Source organism: Natator depressus, chromosome 5 (genome assembly GCF_965152275.1).
Source record: "Natator depressus isolate rNatDep1 chromosome 5, rNatDep2.hap1, whole genome shotgun sequence".
NCBI classification, from domain to species: domain Eukaryota; kingdom Metazoa; phylum Chordata; order Testudines; family Cheloniidae; genus Natator; species Natator depressus.
This window is the reverse complement of record NC_134238.1, coordinates 9,830,418-9,852,299: the sequence shown is the minus strand read 5'-3', so window position 1 is coordinate 9,852,299 and position 21,882 is coordinate 9,830,418. Positions and strand designations below refer to the sequence as shown.

At 44.2% G+C, this 21,882-nt stretch overlaps 1 long non-coding RNA gene across 1 annotated transcript in view; it reads right to left on the bottom strand.

Annotated features, from left to right (window-relative positions):
- The window catches only part of LOC141988050 (uncharacterized), a 44,728-nt gene extending 24,133 nt beyond the window's left edge, over positions 1–20,595 (bottom strand). Inside the window, exon 1 of the long non-coding RNA XR_012639640.1 lies at positions 20,371–20,595. This is a non-coding gene — a long non-coding RNA (uncharacterized LOC141988050). The remainder of the gene's footprint in view (positions 1–20,370) is intronic.
- Positions 20,596–21,882: the final 1,287 nt, after the last annotated feature.

Here is a 21,882-nt window from a genome sequence, read left to right as displayed (position 1 = left end):
GCTATGGTGTGAAACCCAGTAGCATTTCCTTCTTTTAAAAAGTGAGTTTAGAGGCTGCACCAAACAAATAGATTTCATTCTCCAGGGCTGTTTTTCCAGGGTGAAATTCAACCCAGTACATATAGCCCTGGTGCATCATTTATGCCCTTCACACAGAGCATAATATAGAGCATATGGCCTTTTGCAGCCTCTCTGTACTGTGGGCCAGGCAAAAAGAGTTTTACCCTCACAGAATATGAGCAGTGGACGCCTGCCTGTCTCTATGCATCAGACCAAACAGGGAGGAGCTATCTCCATTGATGAAGCGGTAGTTTAGTTTACAGGATCATTTATTGGTCTCTCAGAGACCTAATCGAGAGTTCCAATAAGTGCCATTTCTGGTAAGGGTACCTGTGATGTGGATGTCCAACTAGAAATTGGCCCAAGAGAAATCCATTTCCCATTGGCCACCAAACTAGCACCCAAAGATGCTATCTGCAGGGCACTAACTCCATGGATTGTATTTGAACCAGAGATAGGTCTCTTCTTTCTTATTACACCCTCTCGGATCTAGCCAGCTACCCATAACTTTCCTCTCCCACATACTGTCTCATTTATGTAAGTGAAAGATTAGCAGGCAAATATAATTGTCATTAATAAAGAGGTTTCCAGCTGAAACATCCATGTTCTGGTTTGGGTAAGCACTGCCCAACACACACACTGGCAGAATATTTTTCGCTACAATGCTAAGGTATTGACATATGGAGTTCAGGCAGGCTTTTACCCAGAACGGCATTTCAACTTTCAACCTTCAAGCAGAGACTCCAGGCTGCATCTAATTTAGCTTCCTACTTCTCTAATTTGTAACCAATACTTGATTTACTAAATGCCAGCGTTCAGTTCGGAGGATGGCTGGGAAAAAAAAAACACGTAACTACTGACCTTCTTAATATAGGAAGAAGATAACTTTATTAGATTTAACATTCAGAGATCTATAAAGATTGGATTTTAAAGACCTTTGTCTGTGAAAGAGAGGGGAAAATAAAATATCCGGACCAAACTGTGGTAAGCCGTTTTATATGAAGTGATAGAAAAAAGAAATGATTGCCTCTTCCTTTCCTGGTCAGAAATAGGGAGGTGTCACAACGATCACTCTTGAAATATCTTTCCTGTAGAGTGTGATGACTGATTGCTTCTAAGAAGGTCTAAGAAGGCTTCTAAGAAGGTCCAAAAAGACCTGAGAATTTTAAAATCAAAGTAGAGTAACTATTACATGCATTCTCTTTACTGTGTGATGCTGGCTTGCAGGTTCTGCCTGTAAACTGTGTAAGAGGATTACTAATTACAGCTACATTCTTTAATCATTTGTCATTAAGTACGCATTATTACATACTGCACAACAAACAGGCCCAGTTGTGCTCTGTTTCACCTGTGCAAACCAGTTGTAAGTCCATTGAAGTCACTGGTGATACACAGGCATAAAACCAATTCAAGATCACTTGATTGGTTAAATATTCTATAACTGGAGTCGTTTGGGGTATGTCTACCCTGTAAAAAGAACCACACACATCATGACAGCAAGTCTACCAACTTGGGCTTGTGCTATTGTGGTACAAATTGCTGTGTAGACATTCCTGCTTGGGCTGGAACTCAGGTTCTGAAATCCAGGGAGGAACATGCATTTCAGAGCCCAAGTGAGAATGTAGACATGGCAATTTTTAGTCCTCTTGCACATACCTGAGTCTCTAGACTCAGGCTCAGATGTGCTGCTGTGACATTGGTAAACCAAGTGCCCGCTCTGGCCAAGGCCATAGACGTTAGCTACACACTGACAAACTAAGGGAACTGTCTGTGCTTCCATGGTAAGACTGTTATAGTGATCCAGGAGTTCGCATATGTTACTGTGGTGGTGAAAACAAAGTATAGAACATACCACTAGTTTGGGGTGTCTGCCTTGTTTTATACAGTCTGCCTGAGGTAGGCACTCATGGTCATGAACCACTCCAGACAGCGTGACCGCCGCTGTGGGTGATTTTTTGCAGTGTAGACATAGCCATAGGGACCCAAATGGAGATTATAGGAACACTCTGAAATAAAAGGATCTCAGTATCTTTTATGAAAGGGTGAAAACCAGGTGTGTGCCTGAGCTCCTATCAGGCCCCCCCTCAGTCTTCGTTTCTCAAGACTGAACAAGCCCAGGTTTTTTTAACCTTTCATCATCAGTCTGGTTTTTGTTGCTCTCCTCTGGACTCTCCAATTTGCCCACTTCTTTCCTACAGTGCAGCACTCAGAACTGGACACATCAATCCAGCTGAGGCCTCACCAGTGCTTAGCAGAGTGGGACAATTACCTCCCATCTCTTACATTTGACACTCCTGTTAATACACCCCAGAATATTATTAGCCGTTTTCAAAACTGCATCACATTGTTGGTTGATAGTCCATTTGTGATCCACCAGAACCCCCAGATCCTATTCAGCAGTACTACTGCCTAGCCATTTAGTCCCCATTTCGTAGTTATGCATTTGATTTTTTTCCTTCCAAAGTGACTTACTTGGCACTTCTCTTTATTGAATTTCATCTTGTTGATTTAAGACCAATCCTTCAATTTGTGAAGATTGCTTTGAATTCTAACCCTGTACTCCAAAGTGCTAGCAATCCCTCCCAGCTTGGCGTCTTCTGCCAATTTTATAAGCATACTCTCTACTCTATTATCCAAGTCAATAATGAAAATATTGAATAGTACCAGTCCCAGAACTGATCCCTGAGGGACCCCATTAAATATGCCCTCCCAGTTTGACAGTGAGCCATTGATAATTACTCTGAATACAATCTTTCAACCAGCTGCACACTCACCTTCTAGTAATTTTATCTAGACCGTATTTTCCATTGTACAGAGGTGAAACTGAGGCACAGAGAAGGAAAGTGGCTTGCCCAGAGTTACCCAACAGGTCAGGGACAGAGCCAGAAATGGAGCCAAGGTCTCCTGATTCTCAGTGAGATCCTGGTACATACCAGGAGCTCCTAGGCACTACCATAATACAAATAATAATCCAATCATTCTGATTTATTTTAACTATTATAAAAGGCATAACTATCAAAGAGCAATTATGGGGAAAAAACTACTACAATGCCTCAAATGTCACTGCCATTGATGATAATCCCCATACATCACCCCACAACTCTAACCCCGAAACACTGTTTCAAAACAAAACTATCACATTTTGAGAACTGCTGAAATAAGATAGATGGTGTATTGAGCTATGTAACTGTCATGCTTTTGTTCTGTGTCGACTGTATCTTTAAAGTTCTAAGGAAGTTTCTCTTTAAATGTCGGACAAGTCATAGAATCATAGAATATCAGGGTTGGAAGGGACCTCAGGAGGTCATCTAGTCCAACGCCCTGCTCAAAGCAGGACCTCGTCCCCAACTAAATCATCCCAGCCAGGGCTTTGTCAAGCCTGACCTTAAAATCCTCAAAGGAAGGAGATTTCACCACCTCCCTAGGTAACACATTCCAGTGCTTCACCACCCTCCTAATGAAAATGTTTTTTCCTAATATCCAACCTAAACCTCCCGCACTGTAACTTGAGGCCATTACTCCTTGTTCTATCATCTGGTACCACTGAGAACAGTCTAGATCCATCCTCTTTGGAACTCCCTGTTAGGTAGTTGAAAGCAGCTATCAAATCCCCCCTCATTCTTCTCTTCTGCAGACTAAATAATCCCAGTTCCCTCAGCCTATCCTCATAAATTATGTGCTCCAGCCCCCTAAGTCTTTTTATCTGAGGGACAAAGGACTAGCTGGGGCACAGACAGGGCTCTCAGTTTCACTCTAGTTCCAGCTTTCATTAAAAAAATGAAGAATTCTCTAGTTGTCAAGGAAACTTTCTAAAAATGAAGTGAGTGTATGCAGGGATTATTCCAGAATATATATTCTGGATTAACTGTTCCTGATCAATTGAATGTGTGGATGCTTTTACAGTTACTCAAAAGAGTTAATTCACTTGAATTCCACACTGTACCATATTCTGGATTCATTTTCCTGTGTAGGTAAGTGCTAAACTGTACAGAGATGTCTGCCTGAATTTGCAGAAAGCCAGAAACAATAGCTCTGAGAGTGAGTGGCTCCATTCATTTCAGTGGGTGCTAACTGAGAAGTGAATATTGATACTTTAAATATCAGCATTGCTAACTCTTTCACTGCTGATCAAAACACATAAGAAAGTAGAAGTACCACCATATTATGGAGACTAACACGAACTGGGGCACAGAACAATAAACAGTGGTGGGGAGGGGAGAGGGCATGGAAGATGTATATATTAAGAAGGATAGGTCTTTCACATTATATGACAAGGTTACATGGAGGGCACAAATGATTTCATTTTCCTGAAGGAGGGGCTTAGTTTTTGAAAATTTGATAAAACACTGCTCTAAGGACTTCCTGAAATCAGGAGCCATTTTATTCTGGGACAGACTGCCAAACACACATGCACCATCCTACTATCTTTTATGGCAATCTCGGTTATCAAACATCATTTTTAGTTAAAACAAATTAGCATCCAAAACCATAAAACGTTTGCCAATCCTCTCTCATCCAAAAAATGTTAAATTTTCAATTTACAGTTTTTTATTAAAACATCAGAAAATTTAGACCAAAATGAAACTGCCCAGTAAAAGTTTTCATTTTAGTCAAAAAGCTATTTTTCATCAAAAAACTATTTAAGTGAAAAAATGTTGACCAGCTTAAGAATATAAGAACGGCCATACTGGGTCAGATCAATGGTCCATTTAGTCCAGTATCCTGTCTTCTGACAGTAGCCAGTGCCAGATGCTTCAGAGGGAATGAACAGAACAAGGCAATTTTGAGTGCTCCATCCCATCATCCAGTCCTAGTTTCTGGCAGTCAGAAGTTTAGGGATACCCAGAGCATGGGGTTGCATCCTTGACCATCTTGGCTAATAGCCATTGATGGACCTATCCTCCCTGGACTTATCTAATTCTTTTTTGAACCCTGTTATACTTTTGGCCTTCACAGCATCCCCTGGAAATGAGTTCCACAGGATGACTGTGTGTTGTGTGAAGTTCTTCCTTATGTTTGTTTTAAACCTGCTGCCTCTTAATTTCATTGGGTGACCCCTGGTTCTTGTATTATGTGAAGGAGTAAATAACGCTTCCTTAGTTACTTTCTCCCCACCAGCCATGATTTTATAGACCTCCCTCAGATCCCGCCTTAGCCATCTCTTTGTAAGGTGAACAGTCCCCAGTATTTTTCTCTCTTCATACGGAAACTGTTCCACACCCGTAATCATTTTTGTTGCCCTTCTCTGTACTTTTTTCCAATCTTATATCTATTTTTGAGATGAAGCAATCAGAACTGCACATTGTATTCAAGCTGTGGGCGTACCATGGATTTATATTGTGGCATCTCGGCATTATTTTGCTCTGTAGCACCTGGGCCTATATTCCCAGGTGGTTCCTTCTTCTGGGAGAGCTATTTTTGATTACTTATTGTAATTAATAATAAATCATTTGCTTTACTGTACTCCCCAAAGGTGTAAATGGCACACAGAATTAGGATGACTAGTATAGAATCCCTAATGTGCTTTGCCCCTTACCTGAATGGATGTCTAAGGGATCAGAGCGCATTCAATCTCAACACCCATTCAGCTTGGCCTTTCTACTGATGTACGTAGACAGGAGCTAGACGAAGGCTATCCAGCTGTGCCGCGGGGCGAGTGCACCTCATTCCCCATTGGAGCAGGGTAAGGGTGTTGTAGTCCCATGGCTGAGTCTGCCTGGCTACTCTTCTCTTCAGGGCAGTAGGGCCTAATGGCCAGAGTCAATAAGGCTGCCCTACTCTGCAGGGCTGTGCGGCCTAATGGCCAGAGTCAATAAGGCTGCCCTACTCTGCAGGGCTGTGCGGCCTAATGGCCAGAGTCAATAAGGCTGCCCTCCTCCGCAGGGCTGTGTAACCTAATGGCCAGAATCAATAAGGCTGTCGCTTTCCACAGGGTTGTGCGGCCTGCTGGCCATAGTTAATGAGGCTGCCCTTCTCCGCAGGGCTGTGCAGCCTAATGTCCAGTCGGGGAAGTAGGCCACCAGCTGAGGCATGGGGGGTAGCTGGGGTAGGGGAACCCAGGCCCTCCCTACTCCACTGGGTCCTAGGCAGGGCCTGGCAGTGGCAAGTGTGTTTGCCACTGAGTCAGCGGGGATTTGACCAAAACATGCTGACTTAATGTCCGGTTCTATAACCAGTCCCACGTCTGTTTCCCCTGAGCCACTTCCTAGGTGTCTCCCAATGCAGTTGTCCGGGTGTCTCCGGGTTCTCTAGGTTCCTCAGCCTATGCTGCTTCCAGCGACTCCAACCTTCCTTGGGTGCCCGCAGGGATCTGGATGTCCTCCTGGGTCTCAGAGTCTCTGGTTTCCGCAGCTGGGGACTGGCACCTGCAAGGTGCGTCCCCTCCTCAGTGGTCAGCCTCAACTGAGCTGCTCTGCTCCCTTTTATACCAGTTCCCCAGTTGCAGCATGCCCACCAGAGTTGAGGGGGTGTGGTTTCCACTGCCAAGAGTGCAGGTTAACCCCTTCGTCTCCAGTGTGGGGCAAGTGCACCCCATCACAATCTCCGTTCACATTTGGGAATAACAATGCCATAATTCCATGTATTAGTGTGTTTTTCACTTGGCTTGCTTTGCTCTTATAAATGACTCAGTAAACATGACAATTCTGGTAAGAGTCCATGATCAGATATTGCTAGCTTTCCCCAACACTCAGACACCAACTTGTCTACTGAATCTACATAGTGTATACACAAACTCATAGCTCTGATCAAATATTGTCAGGGGTAGAGTGAGGGAATCTTAAATTTCCATTGCTATCCCGCACAACTGTTTCCCACAGAAGCAATATAGCCTAGCGGTTAGAGCAGCAAACTAGGCGTCTTGCTCTGCTACTGACTCATTATGTGTTTTGTAGGTGGACGACTTATATAAACTCCCCATGTGTAAACTAGGGATCATAGCTGTTGAGAGGAAGGCTGGCTATGGCACTGGACTGGGACTCAAAAGATGTGAATTCAGTTTCTGGCTCTGCCACACTCATTCACGGTGTGTGACCTTGGGCAAGTTACTTAGGGCTTGTGTTCACGACAACATTCAGTTGAGTTGACGTACAGCCCCCGCAGTAATGAAAGTGGTGGTTCACATCCGCACTATGCTCCTTCTGTTGGCAGTGCACGTCCACCTCAGAAGTGCTTCCACTGACTGAAGTAGGGCATTGTGGGACACTGACAACTGGAGCCCAGCAGCCCAAGCTGGGGTTGGGGCCCAGCTGTGAGCCTAGTACCTGGCTTTTATCACCATGGCTGGGGGAACCCAGCTGTGAGCCTGACACATGGCTGACAGCTTGGGCTGTAGGTGTCAAGGCAGGGGGCAGGGTCCAGCTGTCAGCCCATGTAAGTAATACAGTGTCCACACAGCCCTAACTACATCGAGATCGTGAAGGTGGAGTTATTATGTTGGCATAGCAGGCCATTTACTTTGGCAGAAGCAGCATTGCAGCGTAGACACTGACACAGTTAGGTTGACTTAAGCCATCTTGCGTCGACCTAACTCTGTAGTGTAGACCAGGCCTCAGTGTCTCTGCATCAGCTACCCCCCTGTGAAACAGGGACAGTAACATTGCCATTCTCCCACCCTTTGTCTGTTACCTATTCACATTGTAACTTCTTCGGGTAAGAATCATGCCTTACTTCTACAGTGCTTAGCACATAGATTCCCCAGTATCAGCTGGGCCTCTGGGTACTGCAAAACTCCCAGCAACAGCTGCCTCTGTTGTAGCTGTTCTCTAACTGTAGGCCGGGCTGTCAATGCAGCATGAGTCCCCTATACAGAGAGGGAGAGAGAGAGCACAAAGTAACTAAGTGAAAGCATGACAGAGCCTGGCAAAATCCCAGTTAGGATGCTGATGCAAAGACACAAGTTAATTTTCAAATTGTGCTAATGCGTTAAACCCTGTCCCTGGCTTTTCCTTCTATTTTATCATTCACAGTATGTGTCCACAGAGCAAACAAGCTGGTGAGTCAGAAGAGAAGACTGAAGGAGGCTGGAGAGCCTTCACTTTGCAGGGGGACTGCTGTTCCTGCTGACGACAGGATAGACTACTAAGGCATGAGTCACAGTAAGCTGATGTGATGTCCAAGCACAGGGTGTTTAAGGACTTTGACATGCTCTTCCCCATGCAGGTGAACGTTCTGCCAGCTCTCATTATTTTATGGCATCGTCAGTTAAAATCTCATCATTATACAACATCAACAAGCAGGCGACTTCTTTGCTTTAGGAATAATGGATTTATTGTAAAGACTCAGAACACTGATCCATCAAGTGCTGGATCCTGCCTCCTGGAATTGCTATTACCCACCCATATAGAAAAGTCCTATAGAATATACAAGTATTATATATTATGGTGCCTAGAGCTGTACCAAAAGCTGTACAAAGGATTAATCCCTGCACTGAAGAGTGTACAGTCTAAATAGATGTGACAGAAAGGAAGTATCATTGTGTCCATTTCATGGATGGGGAACTGAGGCACAGAGATTAAGTGATTTGTCCAAGGTCTGTGAGGGAGCCAAAATTCAAACCCAGGTGTTCTGAGTCTCATACCATTGTCTTAGTCACAAGACCTCCTTCCTCTCAGAGATGAAACCAATAGGGTTCTCTTGAAGTGACTCAAGAACAAGAGACTCCAATAGAAAATGATCTCTTTTCTAAGTTATTTTTAATGCCCTCTAAAATTCCCACACAGTTATCTACTTAGCTCAAAAAAAGTCTTATGGAAAGGTTATTATTTTCTATCCCGTTCTATAGGGCTTTTCAGTAAGGATGGTATGGAGACAGGAAGGACAGTGGACAGAACACAGGACAGAGAGGTAGGAGACCTAAGTCTACTCCCGGTTCTGCCACTGATTGGGTAGGTGACCTTGATTAAGTCACTTCATCTTTTTCCCTATCTGTTGAATGGCAATCAACTAGTTTCCTTTCTGAAGGGCTTTGAAATCTACAGATGAAGACAACTATATAAGAGCTATGAACAGAGGAAGTCAAAGAAACTGGTCCTGCTCTAAAAGTATTTTTTCAGTGCTCTCCTTGAGAGCAAAATAGTCTTCCTTGACCCCTGTTGTGATCCATTCCGACCTGATCAAAGAGCCCTGAAGTCAATGTAAAGACCCTCAATAACTTAAACAGGAGTTGGATTGGCTCCTTAATGCCCTGTAGCATGAAAATCTGATTTACCTTGATTTTATGAGGTAGATTGTTATTAGTCATAAAATTATCAGTTGATTATTGCTGGCCATAAAAATCAACCAGCTGCTTTAAAAATCCAGCTGCAACACTTGACTCTTACCTCCTACTGCAGTGAATTCCACAATGCGTGGGGCCAATTTCTCTTTCACTCTTTCTACATTTACCTGCCATTAATTCCAATGAATGACCCCCCCTTGTTCTCGTAAAGCCACTTGAGCGAATGTGGGCCAGATTCTCCTCATTTGAACCAGTGTAACTCCACTGACTGCACTCCTCATTTACACAAGCTCAAAAGGAGAGTCAGGCCCTTTGTGCGCAACATGGGAAATATTTTTTCTGAGAATCTCCATGTCTCCGGTAACAAATGGGCTATCCCAACAGTGCTGCTTTTCTTTTAGTAATGAACTGTGGTGTCAGCATAAGTGCTGGGTGAATCTAAAATACAGACCTGGGGAAAGCCTTCAGGAAAAGTGGTGTTTAAGACAGGGCTCAAGACACCCATACATCTGCTAATTGTGAATGCTGCTAAATAATAGCAACGCTGCCTGTTCCTACTCTCTAACATCTTCCCTCTCTACTGTAGAGTTTGGTTCTATACATCAACATCTCTATGGCATATAAATGCTACATATTGATACCTATAGATGCTACAGACAAAAAAGATATCTGGCCATTCCTCCTGTTGCCACAGTAACCTTATAGGGGAAAAAAAAGCGGTCAATAAAGAAAATGAAAGGCACAGATAAATCATAATGGTTAGGAAGGAACAGGCCTGGAATACTGAATAACTGATACAGCATAATACAATTCAGGGTGGCTATTACAGAAATCCAGGTCTGCATTGCAGAGACATATGATGTGGCAATTACACCACATATTTGCTGCTTGTTAAGCGGGAGTGTCTCTGAGATAACAAGCAGAGTGTTCTTTATGCTGTCAGACCCTCGATTGACTTCAGCCCTGCTAAACTGAGCTGAGCTCTCCCTGGTGTATAACACCACACATGCCATTCCAAGAAGCAATGCTGGGATAAGGTGTATACATAAACAAGCAGTGACTAGTGTTTGACTTTCGGAGACTGTGAGTGTGGTTAAAGAGAAAACGGCAGCAAACACTGCAAGATTTTTAAATGTTGCCTTAGGTTTCCGGTTCTGCAGTGACACACTACACGAATGTCTATCTAACAAATGTGGGTATGCACGTTGGTGACTATTACAGTATTGCCAACTTCAAGAGATCAATAATCATGGGATTGGCCCAAAAATCATGACATTTTAAAAATATATTATATTGTGGTTTTCATAGATTCATAGATATTTAGGTCAGAAGGGACCATTATGATCATCTAGTCTGACCTCCTGCACAACGCAGGCCACAGAATTTCACCCACCCACTCCTACGAAAAACCTCTCACCTATGTCTGAGCTATTGAAGTCCTCAAATCATGGTTTAAAGACTTCAAGGAGCAGAGAATCCTCCAGCAAGTGACCCGTGCCCCATGCTACAGAGGAAGGCGAAAAACCTCCAGGGCCTCTTCCAATCTGCCCTGGAGGAAAATTCCTTCCCAACCCCAAATATGGCGATCAGCTAAACCCTGAGCATATGGGCAAGATTCACCAGCCAGATACTACAGAAAATTCTTTCCTGGGTAACTCAGATCCCACCCCATCTAATATCCCATCACAGGCCATTGGGCCTATTTACCATGAATATTTAATTACCAAAACCATGTTATCCCATCATACCATCTCCTCCATAAACTTATCGGGTTTAATCTTAAAACCAGATAGATCTTTTGCCCCCACTGCTTCCCTTGGAAGGCTATTCCAAAACTTCACTCCTCTGATGGTTAAGAACCTTCGTCTAATTTCAAGTCTAAACTTCCTGGTGACCAGTTTATATCCATTTGTTCTTGTGTCTACATTGGTACTGAGCTTAAATAATTCCTCTCCCTCTCCGGTATTTATCCCTCTGATATATTTATAGAGAGCAATCATATCTCTCCTATTTTAGGTCAGTATCTTGGCTTTTGAACTCCCCCTCCCATCCCCAGGCTGTGTGCATGTGACAATTAGTGTTGCTCACTCTCCCACATGTACTGGATAAGGTGATTTTTGTCCTCTGCTGCAGGAGCTCTCCCCCACACATCTGCCCGTCTTTTGCCAGCAATTAATCCTGTCCCCCACCAGTTATCTCCCCACTCAACCCCCTCAGTTCAGCCCCCATCATCGCTACCCCACCAGTTCAGCCCCCTACCATCCTCATTTCACCCTCCCAGAACTCATGCCATCTGCTCAGAACCCACCATCAATGCAGCCCCCCAACCCCATCGACCCTCACTCTCCTCAATTCAGACCCCCTGCAGCCCTCAGCCTCACCTCTGCCCCTTCAGGTTCTTCACCCTCCCCAGTCCTGTGGGGATTGCAGTGGGGTCCCCTCTCCTTCTTCCCAGGCTGGCAGGGGAGAAACCACCCAGGGCTTACAGGTGGGGTGGCTGACAGGATTTCTAAAGCCATGTCTACACTACCACTTATGGTGGCAAAACTTGTGTCACTCAGGAGTGTGAAAAACACACCCAGTTTCACTGGTATAAGCGGTAGTGTGCACAGCGCTATGTTGCGGGGGTGAGCTTCTCCCACTGAGACAGCTACTGCCGCTCGTTAGCTAAACGAGGTGGTTTTATGATGTTGACGGGAGAGCTCTCTGCCATCGACAGAGTGGCTACTCAAGTGATTGTACAGCGGCGCAGCTGAAATGATGCAGCTATGCTGCAGTAAGCTCGCTAGTGTAGACATGGCCTATGTAAAATGAAGCCTCACTTTTAAAATGCTCAAATGTCAGATTTTTTTTTCCAGTTGATTCAATTGCTTATTTGAGGGTTGTCCCTCCCCTTCTTTAGATCTCAAATGAACTTTCTCTTCCCTGCTGGGGTGTAGACAGGCTGTTTCTTCCCTCCACTTATTAGCTTGATAGCTTTGTTTATCTGATATCTAAATGAATTCTCATTGGCTTTCAAAGTCCTTTGGATTTAAAGGCCTGGTGGAGAAACCATATTCCTTTGTTTAGGTTGAGGTAACTCCTGTTTGACTGGAAACACATTTGTGCCACGGCTGAAAAAATATCCTGACATCTGAGTGTTCTATCGCAAGATCATGAGTGAGGCTTAATTTTACTCAGAAATCACAACTCTTGCAATCAATTCACCAGAGTTGGCATGTCTGCTATTAATATGGTGTCTGGATCTGTCATCATTGTGTTGTTTGTCCCATAAATAGGGGTGGGTACTTCAGCCAAGTCAAGGTGAGCAGTGCAAATTTATGAGTTGGTTCACCACTTCATCAATGGAAAGTAGACATACACCAGCCTTTGCAAAACCTGCACATTTGTCACACACTTCATACAAACTCACTGGTAAAGATAGGATACGGAGTGACCTAGACAAATTGGAGGATTGGGCCAAAAGATGGGACGCTGCAATTTCTTTCAATGGAGTTACACCAGATTTACATCAAGGCAGCAGCAGAAACTCAAGCGCCAAACTTTGAAAGCCTCCAGGGTGGTGAACGCCCTCGGTTCCCATTAGCTTCCCAACCGATGGCCCAGAAATAGCTCAGGACCGGCAACTCAGAAGCTTGCTGGATCAAACTGTTCAATTTTGGATGTGTTTGCAATTTAGAGCAAACCCCAGGGGAAGAGGGAGAGGGCCTGCAGAGCCACCTATACTGAAACCAAATACATGGCTCTCCAACCACCAAGTGAAAAGAAACAGCTGAGCTGCACAAAACTCCTGTGCAAACGCCATATCATCAATGACCATGGAGGAAAAGAAGAATGGTCCAGTGGTTAAGGCACTGGCAGGATACCCAGGTGCAAAGCCCTGGACCATCACAGACTCCTTGTGAAATTTTGGGCAAGTCACTTACTCTTTCTGTACCTCAGTAAAATGGGGATAATAGCCACTGCCCTACCTCACAGAGGTGAGGTGAAGGTGAATACAGTAAAGATGGTGAGGCACTCAGATATTATAGAGGGTCAGATAAGTACCTCACTAGTTTGGTCCCAAAGCACTGACGCCCATGCTTAAGTGCTCTGCTGAATGAGGACCTAAGCAAATGTTATCTTTTCTATTCACTGGGTGGACAGATGGGATTCAAACAACATCATTCGCCCAGGAAAATAGAACTAGCCATAATTTTCACAACATTTTGAAAGGCTCCCCCTGCCTGCCCAGGTAGCCACATGAAGGAGGAACTTTGCAACAGAAGGACATGGTCCAGTAGACTGACATTTAGTGCTGTTGCGAAGTTAACGATGGCGCTTCTGCTCTTTGCAGCATAGATAAGCAGGGGAAGCCATTAAAACTGCATCCATTTTGCAGTAAAAAGAATCGAATGGGCTTTCACCATTTCAATCAATCCCAGGCTGCTTTTCATGATGGAAAAGACATCCATTCCCTCTTTGACCTTTTTAAAGGCAGGGAAGTTATTGTGTAAAGACGATAATTAATTTGTAGCTTTAAAAATATATATCTAGGAAGAGCCCAAAGAGCACAACAAACATTAAAGTAATAAAATATTGGCCTTAATTTTTTCCCCTTATCTATTCTCTCCGAGTCCCAACATCTGGAGCAATAATGAGGCTTCACAATCAATGGGTTCCTAATGAGACTGGCTTGCAGAGCAGCTACAATAATCAGCTTTTGAAAAAAAATCAATACAGAAGGAAATGTGAAAACAATTTGATGTGAGGTGTGACTTCCTTTATTTCCATCTATTCTCATAGTCCACATCTCCTTCCCCACATCCTTTCCCCTCCTTGGAGACAGGAAGTATATCTACATCTTGGAAGATAATCAGATAATTAAGATGTATGAAATGTGTCTGCCTAAGACACGTGAAATACAAATATAATGAAAGAAACAACACAGGCATGTATTAGGGGCCTTCTTGACCTGAGTAAATGAGTTTGCTGCCATGCATAATATATATAATCATAAAAAAATAGACCTTCATAATAAATGGGCTGCATAAAATGATATTTGCCATGGCACTAAGGTAGTATGATAGAATGGATACCAAAAGGCAAAATATAATTGTGCAATAAAATGTATAGAATAGATGGAGAAAGCACAAACCAAGATAATCCTGGGCTTCATTCTGTTGTCTTATGCCAACAGATAAACCCACTGCGACTGGTTCATCACTACGTGTTGCTCCCATTACAAGCCAGTGTAATTTAGTTATGCTATTGTGACTAGTCCTTAGGACATGGCTAGATTATCCCTGTACCCCAGAAATCCCCAGCTTCTAGAGTGGCCCCTTGTGGCCACACTGGCACCTGTGTAAAATAGAGCAGCCCTGAGTCTGTTGTGGACCACCACAGCAAATGACCAGCTCCGAGGGCAAGGGGCCAAAAATGTGTCTTAAAGCCACCTGTGCACGCCCATCCCCCCGAGCTGCCCTAAGCACTCCTCAAGCTTCAAGAGCTTTAAAAGAGTTGGGGGAAGAGATGGCCAGCCCTCTGTGGAGATAGAGGTGGTTAGGGACTATTTAGAAAAGCTGGACGTGCACAAGTCCATGGGGCCGGACGAGTTACATCTGAGAGTGCTGAAGGAATTGGCGGCTGTGATTGCAGAGCCCTTGGCCATTATCTTTGAAAACTCGTGGCGAATGGGGGAAGTCCCGGATGACTGGAAAAAGGCTAATGTAGTGCCAATCTTTAAAAAAAGGGAAGGAGGAGGATCCTGGGAACTACAGGCCAGTCAGCCTCACCTCAGTCCCTGGAAAAATCATGGAGCAGGTCCTCAAAGAATCAATCCTGAAGCACTTACATGAGAGGAAAGTGATCAGGAACAGTCAGCATGGATTCACCAAGGGAAGGTCATGCCTGACTAATCTAATCGCCTTTTATGATGAGATTACTGGTTCTGTGGATGAAGGGAAAGCAGTGGATGTATTGTTTCTTGACTTTAGCAAAGCTTTTGACACGGTCTCCCACAGTATTCTTGTCAGCAAGTTAAGGAAGTATGGGCTGGATGAATGCACTATAAGGTGGGTAGAAAGCTGGCTAGATTGTCGGGCTCAACGGGTAGTGATCAATGGCTCCATGTCTAGTTGGCAGCCGGTGTCAAGTGGAGTGCCCCAGGGGTCGGTCCTGGGGCCGGTTCTATGATTCTATGAGTCAATGGGAGCGCTCACTAGAGTAAATGCCCATAAGACAGGCTAAAATAAAGGCTGTGACCGATCACGAACACTCTCTCTTGACAGAACAGCCCCACTTTCCACAGTGGCAAAGTGAGGGATTGCTCTCCGCTGTGCCGTTTGTGAACTTTTCCCAAGTTTTAAATGAAACCTCTGGGTATGAGTCAATGAGCCCATGTTACTAACTGCGTAAGTCATCCCAGTTCCAGTGCAGCCTCCAAAATAGCCCCTTTAACATTGCCAGGTGGAAAATAATTTTGAAAAAGTGTCATTTCAGTAGAGCGCTAGCTCAGTAATTTTCAGGGGATGGAATAGTCGGGGGGGATGGATTAGAACTTGTCTGTCACCCAACCAGGTAAGATAGGAATAGAAACATCTGTTCTGTCAAATTGAGTCCCCTCCTGCTTTAGCACTCATACTCCTCTTTAGCACCAAGATGTCTTGGGCTTTAAATCAAATGTCATAGAATCATAGAATATCAGGGTTGGAAGGGACCCCAGAAGGTCATCTAGTCCAACCCCCTGCTCGAAGCAGGACCAATTCCCAGTTAAATCATCCCAGCCAGGGCTTTGTCAAGCCTGACCTTAAAAACCTCTAAGGAAGGAGATTCTACCACCTCCCTAGGTAACGCATTCCAGTGTTTCACCACCCTCTTAGTGAAAAAGTTTTTCCTAATATCCAATCTAAACCTCCCCCATTGCAACTTGAGACCATTACTCCTCGTTCTGTCATCTGCTACCATTGAGAACAGTCTAGAGCCATCCTCTTTGGAACCCCCTTTCAGGTAGTTGAAAGCAGCTATCAAATCCCCCCTCATTCTTCTCTTCTGCAGACTAAACAATCCCAGCTCCCTCAGCCTCTCTTCATAAGTCATGTGCTCTAGACCCCTAATCATTTTTGTTGCCCTTCGCTGGACTCTCTCCAATTTATCCACATCCCTCCTGTAGTGTGGGGCCCAAAACTGGACACAGTACTCCAGATGAGGCCTCACCAGTGTCAAATAGAGGGGAACAATCACATCCCTCGATCTGCTCGCTATGCCCCTACTTATACATCCCTAAATGCCATTGGCCTTCTTGGCAACAAGGGCACACTGTTGACTCATATCCAGCTTCTCGTCCACTGTCACCCCTAGGTCCTTTTCCGCAGAACTGCTGCCTAACCATTCGGTCCCTAGTCTGTAGCGGTGCATTGGATTCTTCCATCCTAAGTGCAGGACCCTGCACTTATCCTTATTGAACCTCATCAGATTTCTTTTGGCCCAATCCTCCAATTTGTCTAGGTCCTTCTGTATCCTATCCCTCCCCTCCAGCGTATCTACCACTCCTCCCAGTTTAGTATCATCTGCAAATTTGCTGAGAGTGCAATCCACACCATCCTCCAGATCATTTATGAAGATATTGAACAAAACCGGCCCCAGGACCGACCCCTGGGGCACTCCACTTAACACCGGCTGTCAACTAGACATGGAGCCATTGATCACTACCCGTTGAGCCCGACAATCTAGCCAGCTTTCTACCCACCTTATAGTGCATTCATCTAGCCCATACTTCCTTAACTTGCTGACAAGAATACTGTGGGAGACCGTGTCAAAAGCTTTGCTAAAGTCAAGAAACAATACATCCACTGCTTTCCCTTCATCCACAGAACCAGTAATCTCATCATAGAAGGCGATTAGATTAGTCAGGCATGACCTTCCCTTGGTGAATCCATGCTGACTGTTCCTGATCACTTTCCTCTCATGTAAGTGCTTCAGGATTGATTCTTTGAGGACCTGCTCCATGATTTTTCCAGGGACTGAGGTGAGGCTGACTGGCCTGTAGTTCCCAGGATCCTCCTTCTTCCCTTTTTTAAAGATTGGCACTACATTAGCAAATACAATTAGCAAATACACTAGCAAATACACTACAAATATAATTTGACTCTGGATACAGAAGATACATGGTTGCCCTTGGAGAAACTTGATAACTCAGCGCACTGTGAGCCAAATGTGTGTGTCTACCTGAGAGCTCACTCCATAAAACCCCTACCTTGCTCTCCTAGGACTGCAAAAAATAGTCAGATTCCAAATGGGCTGCTTGCAATTTACGCAAATAGGCCCAGTTGGAAAGAAAATCTTCACATCAGAAAGGCAAAACTGATGATTGAAAGTTGACTTTGAGTTAAACTCTCAAATGGCATTGCTGCACATTGCATTAGTATGCCACAAGTAGACATTGGTTGTCACATTAGCCCTGGATGGCTCAGCACAGGGTGAGATGTTATGCTGAGTTACACATTCCGTTTCCTTCTGGGATTTAGCTTTGGAAGCCAATGTGTTTCAGACGTCTTAGGTGCTGAGAGTCTCCTGAGATGAGCCTGGGAGAAAACCGCTACATAAATGTATTTGTGAACCTGCTAGGTTCTTGAGGCTCCATCACTGTATTTGCAGAGCACTTCACAATCATGAATGCATTTATCCTCACATGCAAGGAATTACTATTGTACCCATTTCACTGATGACAACCCCATGCACAGAGAGACTGTGGGTATGTCCACACAGCAAAAACAATGCACAGCTAGCTTGAATATACCTGAGCTAGCTTGAATCCAGTTATCAGAGTTAACAATAGCAGTGAAGACAATGCAACACAGGCTTCAGCGTGGGCTAGTTAGCCGAGTATGTACCTAGGACCTGCACCAGGCTTGGACTACCCATGCTGAAGCCCTTATTGCACTGTCTTCGCTATTGTTATTACTATTGTTGCCCATGCTCGCCGGGTTTCGGCCAGCTTGGGGAGGTTAGTCCAGGCACGTATTTGGCTGTGTAGATATACCCAAAGTCTCTTGACCAACGTCACACAAAGTCTGCAGCAGAGTTGGGAGCTAAGCTAGAGCCGGTTGGAAATGCCAATAAATCCAACCCAAACATGTGTCACAGAAACATCCCAGGTTTGACAAACTTCTGATGAAGCACAGGAAGGGTTCTGACATAAATCAGTCTGGTTTGCTGCTGGCCTGCTATGCAGACAACTGTAGGCCAGGGATCCCAGGGCCTTACATGGTGTATCATCAGAGTCTACTGAGATGGGCATGGTAGGAAAGAGCGAAATAGCTGCATTTGTGAACCTGCTAGTCACTTGTAGCCCCAACATCTGCTTCTTGCGTGGGGGAGGGGGAGAACATGTATTTGTCTTCTCTGCTTTGGATGAGTGTGTTTATAAAATTATTTATGCACAGAGCAAACTAAACGGCATAATTTAAAAAACTTTAAAGAAAAAGATAAGAGGTAGACTGACCTGATTTAGCTCTGTTCTGAACTGTTCCATAATTTATAGACATGAACACACAAATATATGAAAACACACCCCTGGTACGCACTACAGAATTATTTCGGTATTATTACATTGCTTAGGGTTGTGAATAATCCACAGCCCAAGTGATGTAGCTAAGTCCCAGAAGGAAATGGAGTGTGTTACTCAACAAAACATCTCAGTCTGTGCTGAGCCATCCAGTGCTGATCTGACAGCCAGCATCTACTTGCTGCATACTAACTGCTTGAATAATCCACACCCCAGACCTATGTGCTGGGGTAGATAGTGCTATGTCAGCAGGAGAGCTTCTCCCGCCAACATAGCTACTGCCTCTCCTGGAGGTGGAGTTATTAAGCTGCCGTCAGCTTACAGCATCTTCACCAGAAGCACTACAATGGCACAGTTGTGCCTCGGCAAGTTTGTAATGTATACTTCAGTACAGTCAAGGAACCCTCTCACCTCTTTTACATGTTGGGTGCAAATTAGCTGTAAGAGTTGCTACTAAATTATTCCCATATTATTATTTTCTATCCTGTTTGACTCACGTTCTTACATTGCATCCATTACCATGATTAGACTGAACCACACTCATTCCACTATTAGCCTGTGCAAGATGTTGGAAGAAGAGCTCAATTCATTTAATGTTGCAGTTTTATTCTTCAGACTTTGCTGTTTTTGAAAACCCTGCAACAGTAACATTCTAGGAGAGTGGCAGACATTGCACAGAAGGATAGAAATAAATATGCAATATCCCTGTCAGTTACACAAAATGACAAGTAATTCATAAGCCCAAATAAAGCTCATAAGTCGACTTGACCTTATCTCTGAAATGGTCACATCTGTGAAATTTTTGTGTTCTTGTTCCAAGAGCAGCGGGTAATAAGTTTGACTCCTGTATCTAAACAATCTCTGCCCTTCGTTACCTCCCTGGCATGAGAATATTGTTTGCAGTCACTTAGGACAGGAAAATGGTTCCGTTAAAACAACCCACCTTGATTTTCACCTATTCTCAAACCAAGAGATAAAGCTGATGCTGGACCCACATACCATCCCTGTAAGTCTCCAAGGGGGTCATCAAAAAGCCTGGAGGTATTTGTCTAAAATTCATGTATATAAATTTAAAGTCTCAAAATAGTCACTACACAACTCCACCAATTCCATCGATTTCCCCAACCATGCAGCTTTTCTCCCCTTCTCTGATCCATTTTCCCCCTCCCCAATCCAGTGTTTCTCTCTCCCTCATCAATTCTATCACACTCTCAGTTCATTAATCTTCCTCCCCTTCTCCTAGTACCCAGTATCCTTCCAGCCCCTCAGTTCTGTTCTCCAGGTTCCCATGTTCCCCCAGTTCTCTCATTCCACCTTCCTTAGCCAAAAATACCACACACAGGCTGTTCTGGGTTCCAGGCTATTTATTATAGGCTCAGAGGAAGAAAGAATGCATTTGAAGAAGGAAAAGGATGTTTGCGTTGTAACTAATACTCTCAACATTGTTAACAAAATTATGAGCAAATACAAAAGTTAAAACACTAGCAGGTGGTTAGGGAAGGAGTCAGGAGAATAAAATAGGATGAATGTACAAGTAATCCCCACTTACATATCTGCAGGTTCCTGCTGAAAGCATGACATTTCATCTGCCATGCAACAGGAGGATGCATTAAAGAAGCCTCTAATTTTCCTCCATCCTTAAAGTTCTCTGCATCTGTGGAAATGCACACAAAAAATGAACCCAAAGCTTTCAAATTCAGAGCCAGCAGTCCAAGGTCAGACCCATAAAACTCAGCCGATGTGAAAATGCAGGGGCAATCCATTCCACTCAGGATCCATGACCAGCAGACATGCAAACAAGAGAACAGTCCAACAAGGTTAAGTATTGGTATAAATTAAACAGAAAGCACATGAGCGCTAGCATTGGCCTTTCAAGTCAAGAGCACAGGCATGATTAAATAATTGAACTCCCTCACCTTGCACAGTCAGATGGAATTCCGGCAGGAATAATTCCTCCGTAAATGACTGCTAAGAGAAGGGAGAACATACTCAGCAACTGGGTAGGGCAAGTTTTGAACTTGCTTCCTTAATGGGTTTTGGACCCTTGTGATCAGGATCAATAGATTGCTTTGTTTTTTAACTTAGTAAGCGTGTCAATTCCTTCATCAGGCCTGATCTGGCATCAGCTCCTTCCCTCGCTAAGCTGAGATTCAGCTGTTACTCATGTCAAGTGGTGTTGCAAATTATGGGTCATTAAGTTGCCCTTTGAACACTGATTCATGCTCCAGTGCAGCCAGAGCGTCATTTAAAACCTGAGCTGCAGGACTAACGCAGAGTCTGATCAAGGTCTTAAGGACTTTTGTGTATATTTCTAAGGCCTTCTGCAGGTACCCAAACAAACAAGTGCCGCATAAAAACAACATAAAATTCAGTAGACCCAGGCTGTTCTGCTGTCGTTATCAATGAGGGAAGATAGCTTTTTGCAGTTCCTTTCAGGGGATAAAACCACACCTAGCTCAGCTCACACCTGTGATTTAAGTTACAAAAGAGTTTCCCATCATTCTCCCTGTCATGCTGCCTGCAGTGGTTGAAGACCGTGAGCAGCCTGAGAACAGACTATCAGAAAAGGAGGGCAGACACCCCAAACTGACGGTGTGTTCTATTGCATTTCATCAACCCAGTAACACAGGTGAACACCTGATGCCCAATAACAGTCTTATCCATGGGGTCCCAGATAGGCCCCTTGGGCATTCCAGTCTATCTTGCCACTCAGGCAAACTGGACTTAGTGATAGCTGATTGCCATACACCAAAGATCACACAAGATTCAGGTTGCTCCCAGTCCTGAGACCAGTCACTTACCTCAGATCAACGTGTACCTCAGATCTCGCACCAAAGACAACACATGTAGCTAATCCTATAGTAAACTAACTAAGGATTTGTTAACTAGGAAAACAAAATGAGAGCGTTATTTACAGGTTAAAGCAAGCAACATATATACACAAATGAGTTACAGTCTATGGTTTTAAAAGTTGTAGCAATCTGTCAGCTCTGAATGTCTTTTAGGGCTAACCCAGGTTGACCCTGGGGATCTTTGCTTCTCTTTCCTAGCTCCAGCCCTG